Source organism: Pseudopipra pipra, chromosome 4, assembly GCF_036250125.1.
Source record: "Pseudopipra pipra isolate bDixPip1 chromosome 4, bDixPip1.hap1, whole genome shotgun sequence".
NCBI lineage: Eukaryota > Metazoa > Chordata > Aves > Passeriformes > Pipridae > Pseudopipra > Pseudopipra pipra.
Genome location: NC_087552.1, coordinates 41,299,736 through 41,313,635, shown reverse-complemented (window position 1 = coordinate 41,313,635; position 13,900 = coordinate 41,299,736). Strand labels below are relative to the sequence as shown.

The 13,900-nt window shown below is 36.1% G+C and overlaps 1 protein-coding gene across 33 annotated transcripts in view; it reads right to left on the bottom strand.

Moving 5' to 3' along the window:
* TENM3 (teneurin transmembrane protein 3) overlaps positions 1-13,900 on the bottom strand; it is a 1,314,794-nt gene that overhangs the window by 1,023,549 nt on the left and 277,345 nt on the right. For 31 of the 33 annotated variants that reach the window (XM_064652558.1, XM_064652559.1, XM_064652557.1 and 28 more), the window contains exon 4: positions 629-693. The exons of the other annotated variants lie outside the window; for them this stretch is intronic. The gene's annotated coding sequence lies outside the window, so the exon portion shown is untranslated. The remainder of the gene's footprint in view (positions 1-628; positions 694-13,900) is intronic. 33 annotated transcript variants of the gene reach the window in all.

The following is a 13,900-nucleotide window of genomic DNA, read 5'->3' as shown; positions in this document are numbered from 1 at the left end:
TTCAACACAGAACAAAGTGCTGCTACTGTTACACTCTCCGTGACAAAAAAGGCAGTGGATCTCCTCCAGTATGTGTGCATTGCCTTGTAGGAAACTAGGACAGTAAAGTTGTTTCTTCAATAAAGGACAATCTAATTTTATCCTCATGATGGTTACAAATGAGTGAACGAAGTAATGGGGTCTTAAGTGGACCGAGTGGAGCATATAATTGAAATTAACATCACTTTTGAAATTTGCATGTACCTATAATTAAGATCTTAGCATGCAAATAGCAGTTTATGACCTAATATTCCCTATGTGTCCCTTTCCCAATTTCTATTTAAAAAGTGAACTATCAAATTTTCTTGAACAACCAAACAAATAAGAATGAACCATTCTGTCCTGACAGGATCTACCAGGCTGGATGTACAGAAGTGTAGTTTGCTAAAGCTTGCAACTTGCCTGGCTTGGGCTGGATTAGCTTATTCCCTGTCTAGCTATCACTTGAAAAGAAACAATCAAAGAATCAGAAACATTTTAATGAAGTAAAAATAAATGCACTGATTTGTGATAAGCAAGATAATTACATCATGACCCATTTTATTTGCATAAATTTCCCTCTTGAAAAATCTACTCTAAGCTCACTTACTAGGTTTAAGGTTCTTCCTCTTATGCACCAGTGATAATATTCTGCCTCTTTTGAGGATGGAAGTTCTAAGAAAAAGAAAATAATAAAGAAAACAAGAAGAAATATGATGAGCATGTTTATTTAAAACATATCTCATTGCCCTTAGGTTGTACAGTGTTATTCAAAATGGGTAAAATGCAAAACTTGGCTTTGAAGGCACCATACCTGCCAGGTGTGAGAAGTGAGTGCACTAAGGATGTTTTCCTGCCTCATGTGACTTGTTTTTCAATATCCTTCTGAATTTCTACCTTTTTTTTTCCTACTATTTAAACGTGTCTAGCTTTGGTAACAATAATCACTTTGTATTTTAAAGCTGTAAACCAGTCCCCTTAATAACCTATTGACTTTCACATGTATCACACAGTGAATTAAAAATACCCCATCATTTGTCAGCTGTCAGAACTTGATCAAGCATATCCTAACTGATAATGACAGAAACTTGCATGATCTGTTAGGTATGGAACATAAAACTTATGTTCATTTCAGCTACTCTGTGAAGCTTCATAAAATTTTGAGAGAGTTACACTAAGCTAATAATATATTGCTGGATCAACTGAGCCAAAAAATACCCATAAAAGTGTTCTTTTTACATGCTCTGAGGCCTCCGGGAGGGAGAGAGAGGAGAGCAAAGAACTGGATTTTTCAGTGTAGCCTAAGTAATGAGGTCAGAAGGGCTTTGTGCTAACACTAGTATTAGCTTTCTGAGGAGACAACTTACAAACTGTGAATATCTGAAATTAATAATGTTTTGGTGTCACAATAACCGACTTGAAGAAAAAGATACTTGAATGCAAGAAATTTTCCTTACTCCATTATGTGATTTTATAAACATGCCTCAATATTGTATCCAGTTTTGCTACCACAGGGTTATGAAGAACAACTTAGTGAGGAAGATGACAATATATCTCTGCTAAATTGCCAAATGGAGTGATTACTAACTATATTCGTGCATGTAAGGTAGTATTTTAACACAGAATATAACAAATCAATGAAGTATACAATCAAAATAGATGTTTTTCAACTAGTTGAAGGTACAATTCCTTTTTGCTAAAAAATATTTTCATGCTATCAAATTCATATTGGCTATTATATTAATTTAATAACAGCAAATATATTCAAAACACTCTAAATTTTTCAAATTCAATTACACAAATTAGTTTATAAAATCCTAAATATTCACTGAAGTTGGGATGCTCATTTCATAATTCTTCTGTCAGAGAAGTAAGTAAAAACATCCAAGCTAAATGACTTGCCCATTCCATGTTAGAGATGTCCCTTAGACGAAAAATCCCTATCCAGCCCTGGTATTCAAATCCCTAAACTCTGCTTCATTCAAAAGTCCTAAGTGAACAGTGTTCAGGTAGTTTTTGGTGCAGTCATTGAACTTCATCCTAAAACACAGTATTCAGAATATATTCTGAAGATAAGGGACTTATCTATCCTAAACATTCTCAGTATCGTATATTACCAAACAGTATTGCTAAGACAATTTGCATAGCGAAACTGTTCATGACAGCAGGACTGATCCTATCCTGTTTTCTAGTCCTTATATTTTGTAAAACCCACGTAAGTTGCAAACACAATGATCAAACCTGTGCTCTTCAGCTGTCTTTTTTTCTTCCCCAAGGAAACTGGGACATAATTTCGGATTGTGATTTAGTTAATTTTGGAAACCTCAGCACACAGTTGAGGCATAGTGAATTATCCCTGGCTAGCTGCTGAAGCTTCTCCATGTTCCTCAGCTCTAACGTGGGACTAACTGATAGGTTATTATGAAAAAGAAGTGAACACGAGTCCTGTCACAGTTTCAGAGGCTGTCTAAAGAGACAGACAAGAGCATGACACCTCCTGCTACCTCCATCTACTTCCAGTGGAAGAGGCAGACATCTTGGCAGTATTGAGAGAATGCTAGAGAAAGAAAGCATTTAAATTTGTGTGGACTCAATTCCTCTGATAACATCACATTTTCAGAGTCTGTTCTCTCCTCCATTAACTAGAGAAGCAGTTTAAGTAGATTGCAAACTGTCCAGCGCCTGTGGATACCGTGTATATACCTCATGTCAGGAATATCTGACCCTGCTTTTGATATTCCAGTGAAGCATTGCCTGAGTTACAGGGAAAGGATGTTCACCCATGATCATCAGAGGTATGTACAGGCCTGTAATATCACTGCACAGAATGGCACTGATGCTTCTACTGATTGCAATAAAAAGGAGATATTTTAAGAAAATTATAATACTCATGAGCTAAGTATTGAGAACCATGTTGGCTTTTATTCTCAACTTTCAACCAGACTCACTCTGAAGCATGCATAATGCTCTTCCATATTTTTCATAGAATCATAGAAACAACTGGGTTGGAAAAGACCTCTGAGATCATCAAGTCCAACCCCAGATTTTATCTAATCCTTTAACATAGTGGTGCAGCGAGGAGAGGGGAAAATGCACATTTTTAATTAAACTCTGAGACATTTCCTCCAAGTTCATTTTCTTGTTTGGAGAAGCAGTCTACTTTGGAGATACTACAAATGGAGAAACAATCTTATCTCTGTAATTTTACCTGGCAAGGGTGTTAAACAAACATAAAGTGTCTGTGCCAGACAGACATTTGCTTTAAAAGAGGTATAATTTTCAGGACAAAGGGGGACAGCTGAGCTTAAAAACCAAGAAAACAAAAAAAATTACATGAGCATGTTTGTTTCCTGCTTCAAATAATATGACAAGACACTTTATCTCTCTTGTGCTTGTCTCTAAATATGTAAATAATATTTTGCCACTTGACAGACATGTTTAGAAGTTGAATTAATGCGGTCACTGAATCCGAGTACCCTGTCATTGTTTAACTTTGTTACATTGCTTCAGAGCAAAAAAAAGCAGAATTGGCAGCAATTGCAAGAGCAACAACATTTACAGCACATATAATAGATGTGAAACCAAAAGTAATTAAACAAAATCTGGAAGGAATTTTTAAGGAGTAAGTGCCCATTTGATGTACTTAATATGTTTTCTACTTTGAGGGGAATAGGAACCTCAGCTGTACAACTGAGGGTATACGACTGGAGCAAGCAAGAGCCATCTGACAAAAAGAGGAATATGATCAGGCTTGATGAACTTGGGAGGAAACATAAGTGGAGTTGCAGAGGGAAGGCAACAGCTGTCTGCCTGCTATAGGTGAGTCACAGGTTTTTAACAGCTCAGAGGGAACCTGGATATATAAGAAGTACTGTCAAGGAGACAGGTGACTTCCCACTCAGACAACTCAGGGTCTGGTTGGTATGGAAATCTGGAAGATCTGTGTCTGGGCATGAAACATTCATACAAAAACATCTTGCTTACAATTTAGATCACTAAAACCCAACAATATAACTGAAAGGATGACTCTAAAAGAATAATGTCCCGTCCTCCTAATAACCCAAAGCTTCAATTGTCTCCATATTTCCATTGTAATCAATATTTTATTTATAATTCCATTTTAGCCAAATTTCATATTAATAAAACCCCTGATCCAGGAAATTCCTCTTCTATATATACATAAGCAAGATTTTCCTATACAAAAATATAATCACAAATATATTTTTATTCATATTAATAAATAAGAAAAAATTGCATATTAGAATAACTGTAAAATATACGACATATTTAATAACCTTATTAAAAGGAACATACATTAACTCAAATATTTGTTCTACAGAGCTATTCACGATATTACTCTGGAGATAGACATTACTAGGAGGTGAGATACAGTGCAGCGGAAAGAAATGTGACTGTTTCAAAATTAAGTATAGTTCACTTTTTTATCTCAAAAACTAGAAGAGGGAAGCAAAAACAAAGATTTTTTTTTCCCTTTTCAAAAGATAGGACTTACACGATTAATACAAAAAATAATAAAAAAATAAAAATAAAAGCAGATCTACTAGGGGCACAGGCCTCTTTTTATTCCTCATGGGACAAGAGAAGAAAGAAAGAAGGTAGGCTGCCAGTACAAAAAAGTAAATATCAGATAAGAAAATCCTAGTCAATATATTTTTTCCTTCAGTCAAGCTATTTTTAATACATACAGTCCTGTCTCTTTCTAGGCGACATATGTTATTGGAAAGATTAGTTTTGCTGTACCTATTGCTTCTGCCAGCCTGGATCAAAGTAAATTTAGAGATGTGCTGACAGTCTAATACCTGCTATCAGGTTTTACCTGTAGATAAGACTTGAAAAACCATCTGTTGAATTTCTTCACAATAGTCAAATGCTATTTTAATGTACACAGTGATAGTTTCTTTAGTTATTTCCCATAAGTTTCCAAATTAATTAACTTGAAATACAGTGTAAAATACAAGTATCTGAGCTGTTGTCCAAAAATAAAGAAATGCATTTGCATAAACCTGATTTGGGAGATTCTCATCCCTAAAGGTGTCTGGATGGAAAGCAGCAGACTTTAGCTAGACAGAAAATCAACAAAGGATGAGTATGCAGAACCCCCACCATTTCCCTCTTCCTTCCAATTTCAAAACAAACTAAAATAGCAAAAAAATACTGACACCTCTCCCATTTCAGTTCTTCAGAGAAAAATCATGTGCTATGGTTTTCCTATTTCTCAAACCAAACGTTTATAAACCAGACTTCAAAACATCCAGATAAGACCTTCATGCAATATGAGTGTGCACACACACCTACCCACACATACACACCTTCTCTTCTTCCAGATCCAAAGTTATTCTTCTCCCAAGGAACTTGAGAAAATGACACATAGGAGATCACATAGGTAGGCTCATGCTCTTCACTTGCATTGCTCAATTTAGTTAAAATCTTTGTTCAAGCACATAGTATTTTTGAGAAGGAAGTCAAGGACTGCCCAGAGAAGTTATGGATGTCTCACTGGAAGTGCTCAAAGTCAGGTTGGACAGAAGTTTGAGCAACCTGGTTTAATGCAAGATGTCCCTGCCCACAGCAGGACTATAAAAGATATCTAAGATATCAATATGTTATCTCATTTTCATATGATATCTCATACATGTAATCCAATTTCAGGTAGAGGCACAGAAACAGTTCCTCCAGTTCAATATAAAAGTATATCAGGTGTGGTAGGGGACGTCTGATACTGAGACCAAAATGATTGAAGGAAAACAGAAGAAGAATTTAAGGACTCCTGTTCCCTCTATAAAGAATTAAAATACACAATTTCAGCAGTGACTCAAGTGTCTGAAGGGCAACCGATGCTAATTTTCAACACTAAAAAGGGAAACCATCTTGAAGTTGCTATCAAGAAATTAAGGAAATTGACTTTGATTTTTTATATGGAAGCTACAATACATCAGAAACACCTAACTTTGCATAGACTCCCACTCTTGAAACAGCTGAAGGTCTAAGTAGTAAGAACTGTTGCAGATGCTTCTCATCCAGAGAAATATACAGCTGTGATCTGAGCACTAGAAAGCTTTTTTTTTTTTTATCTCATCCATTATTGAAGAGAAATGTTGGCAGTACAGAATGTCAGGCTGGTAAAATTTCTTTAATTTCTTATTGTAGATATTTGCCTTATCAGTCACTTTTGTAGAGTTTCATCACAGCATAGTTTAATCATTGAGGACTGTAAATAAACTTCATTGTTGTACAACATAAGCTCTTTCTTAGGTTTTAATTATGTTTAATTAGAAGGGATGTTTCACACTTGCAGGACAGTATGATACTCTCTGATCATAATTTTTAAATCCTTTTCCTTTAATTTTCCTATACAAATATTTCTTCTTCTATTATTTACTGTCAGAATGATGCACAGTTTGTAAAAAAAAAAAACCACTTGATTTTTCCAAAATTTTATTGTTTTGATTAGGACAATAAAATATATTCTTGTTTTTCAATCTGTTTGACCTAAATCAGTGTAGTTCTTAAACCAATATAACACATTCACTAGCATGCCCATAGATTGACTTTATATGACCTTGTCGTGGTTTGAATCTTGTTTTCCCCCAGAGGCTAAGAGAAGTGGTAGACCCCAAGGGGTGGAAACCCCTGGAAGTTTTGAAGTTCTGTCCAACGGGCGCTCCTGCAAAAATGTAAACATATCACAAGGACCGGAAGAGAAGAGTTGCAGTTTGGTGTTGTTGAGGAGAGGTGGCCATGTTGTAGAGCCACGAGGAAGGGGCCCTTTGGGCCCTCTGGGCCTCTCCCAGCCCCTGGCTGGGGGGCTGCAGGGACCTGGAACAGCATAAAGCTGGGCTAGGTGCCTGTAGTTATGCCGGGAGATGTTTTTCTCCATGGGCAAAGAGCAGCAGCCGACACTGGGCGGAGAAGGTGGCAGAGAGCCAGGAGAGATAAGACCAAGAAGCAACAGAAACATGCAGCACCGCAGAGAAGACTCCTGGAAAGGGAGGAGAAAGAGAACCAGGAGCTGAGAGACAGAGTTTGGGGTAAGACTGTACCAGATCCCCCAAAACTCCCTTGGAGACCCTCTTGGAGAAGAGGGACATGGACTCCTATTTAGGAGAAGAGTTTTGAACATGCAGCACTGGAGAGAGAGGAGCTGAGAAGCTCAGAGACGTCCCGGAGATGGACCAGGATGGCCAGATGGAATGCGGGGGGAGTTGACCTTGGCTCCCCCCCCTCGCACTGCTGCCACGGTGGCAGCCTGAGAGGCAGAGCACAGAGGCCCTGCAAGAGATACCAGACCGTCACGAAGACCCCCCTGTGTCTTCGTGATATGACGTGGTGATACGACCTTGTCTGGGGTTACGAAGCCCATGGAAGACCCCTCGGTTGGAGGCGATGAGGCCGAGAGAGAGACTTGGATATCTCCCTCGTGAGTGCTGGCAGAAAGCCAGCTATCAGCTGCTGCATGTGGAGAAGAGAGACAGAACCTGCTGCCTTAGAAGATGCTGCTGCTTAAGGACTGGAAGGGATCTGTCCTTCTTTCCCTCCTGGACTTTTATTTGGAGGGGAGAAGAGATCTGGTCCATTGTAAATACTATATGTCATGGTAGAGATAGTTGTGATCGTGTGTATAATGTGATGTTATATTTATTTGTGCAGTCATTGTAATATATTCCCTTTCCCCCCACTTTGAGTCTGGTGTGTTTTGTCTGGAAAAGCCCATCTCACATTGGGTTGAGATGTGGGAGGGGGATGGAGCTAGGGAAATGGATTTTTGGGGCTATCTCAAACCATGACAGACCTGTAGTTTAAACCCCTGTTTTCTCCAGTAAGAAGGATTCAGGACAACAGACAGATCATGCAATATTGTGTTGCATAATCTTTTCCCCACTGGTTAGTGTGCTGTGGATCATGGAAGTAATATAACTGAAATGTTAGAAAAGTCAGATGAAGAAAAGCCTCATAGTTCACTTTAATCTCTTAAGGTGTCTCTGACTTTCTTCTTCAACATAGTTGAATCTCTTCTGGTTTTAATGCTCAGTGCTTCTGTAGTTATAAAGGCTCTATACTTATTGACAAGACAAACTGGTCCCAGTAGCACCTTCTGAAAAGCCAGTTTGTCTCTCTTGACTAGGAATATTCCAGCCTTTACCAGCTCAGGTATTACTGAAAACTCAGGACCCACCGATTCTAACTGGAATGGCGCAGAGGTACTAAGAAAAGTGGAATATCAGTTTCTGAGATAACTAGAGTCAGTGTTATAGAAAGAGCTTAGATTTATAAAGTTGTGCTTATAACAACTTAAAACCCTCAAAGGCTCAGGCGTGGCCAACAATATTTCTGACAAGTAAACAAACCTGTAAAAGCAAAACAAGAAATACAGATGTCTTCCTGGATCATAAATAGAATATTCACATTGATTCTTTTTAATTTTCCAGTGTATGAATTTGATTTTTCACAACTAGATACAGCTTTCTACTATTTCTCTCTGAACTTATTTCTGTCTGATGTACTGGTTACTTATCTATAGACAGCAATTACTAGAATAGACTGCAATAATGTAACACTTATGTGTGATTTTTTTCATATATAATTTTCTTTTTCCCTCATACATATGCATGTCCTTGCTCTCTGAATTTATTTTATCATCAGTGTAAAAACTGCCACTACTGTATTACATGAAGGGTGAAGGGTCTCAGAGTTATGATTTGAAGAAACAAGATTAACGAGAACACACCAAGATAAGAAGCAATATTTTTTAGTTTCAATCAAGAATGTCAAATAATGTCTGAAAAATACAGGATAATATCTGAGAAGCAAATATTGCAAGAATACTGCTTGTAATAAGAAATAGTCTCATGTTTTATGAGGTTTGAAAAGCTATTCTCATCACCTTTACTTAAAATTCAGGGATACAACTTGAAAGTAACATCCAGAAGTCCAGGTTCTGTAACTCCAAACCAAAGGAAAAAACCCACATTCATAAAGATTCTTGAACATGGAATGAACAAGATGCCTGAGAGGTTCTGCCACATCCAGTCTTGAAGACACTCTACTGGGAAAGACCCTGAGCTACTTGACCAAACATTGCCATTGGCCCTGCTTTGAATAGTATCTCAGTCAAAGTCCCTTTCTGACCTAAATTATCATGTTTCTATGATTTTAAAGTGGAGGAAGAGGTGGATTTAAGTGGTAGGCTATGCTTATTAATGTAAGTACCCAGGAAGTGATCTGCAAAAAGCACCTACTCACCATTTAAGTGGAAACAGGTATGGGTACCAGAGGTCTAACTGACTGGTATCCCTCTGAACAAGGAACTGGAGGGTTCCCTCTCCTGAATTTTCTACTTCATTAGGAATGTTCAAAGCACTCAACAGATGAGTAACTGTAAAAGCCTATGCAAGGTCACTACCTCTGTCACAACCAGAGAGGAAATTTGAATCTTACCATCCCCCCTTTCATGAACTATACGAACTATGAATCAAACAGAAGATCCACTACATTTTTTAAACATGCAGCAAAAATAACTGGTCTATTTACAGCATTTGCACTGATTCAGCACCACCCAGGGAGGTGACTCAAAGCAATTTAAACAGTTCCAAAAAAAACCCCTTGGAAATCCTGTTGTGAGTTTTTCAGTATATTAGTCTTTTACCGAAAGTTTTCTTATTGGATATAGTCTTAAATACACAATTAATGATATCTTAAATTATGCTTTTATATTAGTTGTATTCATATGCTTACTCCTGGAAGAAATAGAACACTCCCTACAACACCTAGGCTTCCAATGGAGATGGAATGACTTTATTTATGAAATCCTTACAGACACAGAGATGTAATGTAAGCTTAAGTATACTATCCTACTAATGAGCTGCAAGCTGTGTTTTGGACAGTTGGGCTTCAGAACATTTAATATTTTATCTCAATTTAATAAAATCAAAAAATACCTCACATACACATCAAGTAAATGGAGACACTTCTCAAGAAGATGAAGTTTGGCCACTGACTCATCTGATAGAAATAAGTGTAGAATTATGCAACAATAAGTTTGTTGAAATTGTCATTAGACAGTTACTACACTCAGTGAAAATCTTCATTTATGAGGAGAGAATCTATTTGTTTCATTTATATATGACAGCTATATATTATATATATATGAAGCTAGTAGACTTTATACTCTAGGCCTAAATTATATTAAGGAATCATACTTTATTGCTATGCATAAAGATACATTGTTTTATAGGTGTGATACTATTTATTCTGAAATGTACAGAAGGCAGAAAAATCAACATTTTTAGAATGGAATTCTGCAATTAATATTTATTTTAGAGATGTTTTTCCATTTTTCCCTAAAATAATGGAAGGAACTTCCCTAACTTTCAAATGAGATTGAAATAAGGTTTGCTAAGGGGGAGTAAACAAACTGAGTTCATTAGAAATGAAAGTTTTCTTTGTAGATAATAATGTCTAGCTATGAATAAATTAAAATGATTGTAAATGTGCTATGATAATTATTATGACTATTACACATCAGCAATGTGGAATAGTGGAACGGCCAAAAGTATGCACAAAAATAAAACTTCGTAACTTTCTCTTTTCTGGTAGAAACTGAAGTGACAAAATATTCACTGAAGGCTGGAATTGCCTTACTCTGGATGGAATTATTCTTGTGTAAGTAGAATCTTGATCAGTTCCAGGGAATAAAGATGAAAGCTGGCAAAGCTATGCTTACTATATAATGTAATGAAAATACAATTGATTTGTGAAGACCTGCATTTACACTGCACATCACCCATATCCTGTTCTGAATGAGAATTCTAGTAATATCGAGCCCATACAATGTTGAGGAAATACCTACAAAAAGACAGAAAAGGGTAGCAAATGAAAGACATAAAATGTATCCCAGAGAAAATGCAGTTTTGGCACTACAACATAGCAAACAAATAAGTATCTCTTCATCTATGTTTTGAGGTTTTTTTCTTTTAAATTAATTCAAAAGCCTTTCCTGTGAATTTTTATGTGACTTTTTTTTTACTATTAATTCTGGAGTGAGGTTAAAAACAATGCATACACAAGTATGTTATTTAATTGGAACATGTAATTACAATGTTTGTCCTTGAAACTTTTTGGTACAAATAAACAGAAATGTAGGTGATTTGACATAACAAGAGACGCTCATTGTCATACTCTTTCTCAGTGTTTTATACTTATTTTTTGTGAGTTCATACAGGGATTTGATTCTAAAAAAGAGGGGGTGTGTCCTATCTATTTGTCGAGTACATTTCAAGATTTTCTTAATACATTTTTCTGAGCAAACCTTATTTGGATTAAGATCAAGAATTACTTTCTGTTGTAAGTAGTGATTCCTGAAGCCTTTGAAAGCATTTTATAGGGCTTACAGATTCTGGAATTACTTTTGTGTATCACCTGAAAATCATTTGTTCCCATTTTCATCCAAATTCCAGAATTCTATACATACTCCACATACATACTTATGTTGCTGTCTCTGCTGTATACTGTATTCTAGAGTGTACATGTATGTATGCATATGGATAGGTGGGTATATAAAATGTATGTATTTTGCAGTGCTGGTACCTACACCCTTCTTATAACACCAGTCAGACAAACTTCTAAAACAAGTATCTTCCATTTTTTAACATAAATTACTCTTTTGAAGCTCAATATAAAACAGGAAAACTAAATAGGAATCTGAGAGTCCAAAAAAGAACACCACTAAAAGGATAATTCACCTTTTTATTATCACAAAAGTAGCAATTTTAAAAAAATAATGCTTTTTAATCTTCTGCCTTGTAAGAATACATACCAATCAATATGAACAGGAGTGTACTAGTACATTATAAGTAGTATATTATAGTCCTCCAGTCCTTACATTGGCTGACAGATGAATAAAATGCATATTGTCTGAGAGATGAGTAAGCTGTTTGGTCAAATGCTTACTTTACTGGTGCAGTTTCACTGAAATGGATGGTGTTGCCATGCTTTATACTAGTGGAAAAATCCAGCCACTTTCTCTTTTTTTCATATTTACAGTGCATAGAAAAATATGTTTTATGTGCGTCTCCTCTTGTTACATGTACTTCTTGTTTTCAAAATAAAAGGCAACCTAAAAGCTGCATTTTTTTTCTTTCTTCCTTTTTTTTTTTTCCTGCTAAATTACTCTGCAATGAAAGCACACTGTTACCATATGCATGCTGAAAGACACTTCTGGGTGATTTGACCATAAATCAGACTATATGGGTATAGGGGTTTGGAGAACAGATGAGAGATACTTTTGAGAGTTTCTCCATTGCCTAAATTCTGTGCCAACACTGTGTCAATATGAAGGGATTTATTCTATCAGACCTTTCCATTCAGCTATGCATTTCCTGTTAATTAGATCAATACCTGTGCCTATTAGGAGCTGGCTTAATATTCTTAATGAAGGTTCATTTAAGGTTCATTCTGGTTACAAGGTAGTTCTTTTCTCATTTTTTACAGACCACTTTTTAGACTCTATTCATTTGTATATTGTAAGTGGTCTTCATTTAAGGAGTAGCTGCACCACTAAGCAGTGAACACAATGAATTAAAAATAGTAATAATGCTCAAAGAAATTTTATTTTTCTTTTATCCCCTTAAGTCACATGTGCACTCTCATTTCTTACCAGCACTGCCATAACTTCCTGAACTTGCAAGGAAATCCATCTATTATTATGGTAAATCATTCCCTCTCAAAGCTTATCCCTTTATTTTTAATTTTAAATGGAAATTTAAATGGATTTTAAATGGAAAACCTTTCTCTGTTATACACATGAAAATGGAAGAATTATGTTACAACTGGCAAGTAGGACTAAGCACCTGAGGACTTCCATGCATTTAAACACCCAGCTACCAACAAAGAGGACTACAGACGTCATGATCACCAATTTCAATTAATTAAGTCATGAAAATTTGTAGGTGCTGAAATTTTTCCTAAATTGCTTTTGGGTTAAAAAGTTAATTATGGCCTTGGTTCTGACATCGTACACTTTTTAATCAGACTATTGTTCAAGACGTAAATGGTTAGGTATCAGCAGTTAAGCCTTAAACATACAGCTGACATTATTTATCACAGATCAGAGCAAACTAGTATAAAAGTTACAACCCAAAAGTAGCTTTTCTAATAGAATATGTCATTATGAACTACCAAGATGCCCTTTGAAGCTGAATAAAATTCATTGAACTACTTCCTGTGAAGAGATCAGCTAAACTGTCAGTTTAAGGGCTGGGCTTTGGATGACTGACATTAATTCTATTAAGTTATCTTTGGTAAATATTCTAAGCAGATAGCATGTACTATCTGTACTATTTGGTGAACAGAAATAGCCTGAAGTTTCACAATTCTAGTTGCATCATATAGAAAAAAATAATTGGAAAAAGATGCAGAAAAGACACTATATATATTATGTGTTTTGGGGAAGCAAGCATTCACATCAACTCATGTTGACTATTTATTTTGCTTCATTTTGTTTGACGGCTGGGAAGGCTTGAGAACCAAGACTTTGACTTTTGCGTTCCATGGGACTCTCTGGTCCTTTTCAAGAAAGAGCACAATACTCCAGCATAACTTTTTTGTAATATTTTCAGTCTGCACCTCCTTATTTTAATAGGCATTGGTTAAATTAGTCACAGACATTTGTACTAGTGAATTTCTGTCTGTTGAGAGGGGAAGCTTCCTGATTTCATATAATTTTCAATATTTTTTGACATTAAACATGGGATGTGGAAGTTCCTGACTTGAATTCATCTAATCTCAGTGTCTAACAGCCCGAATTTGATTCCTCAAGGTGCAATAACTTATGCTTGTAAAAAACCTAAAATTTTTATATTTATTA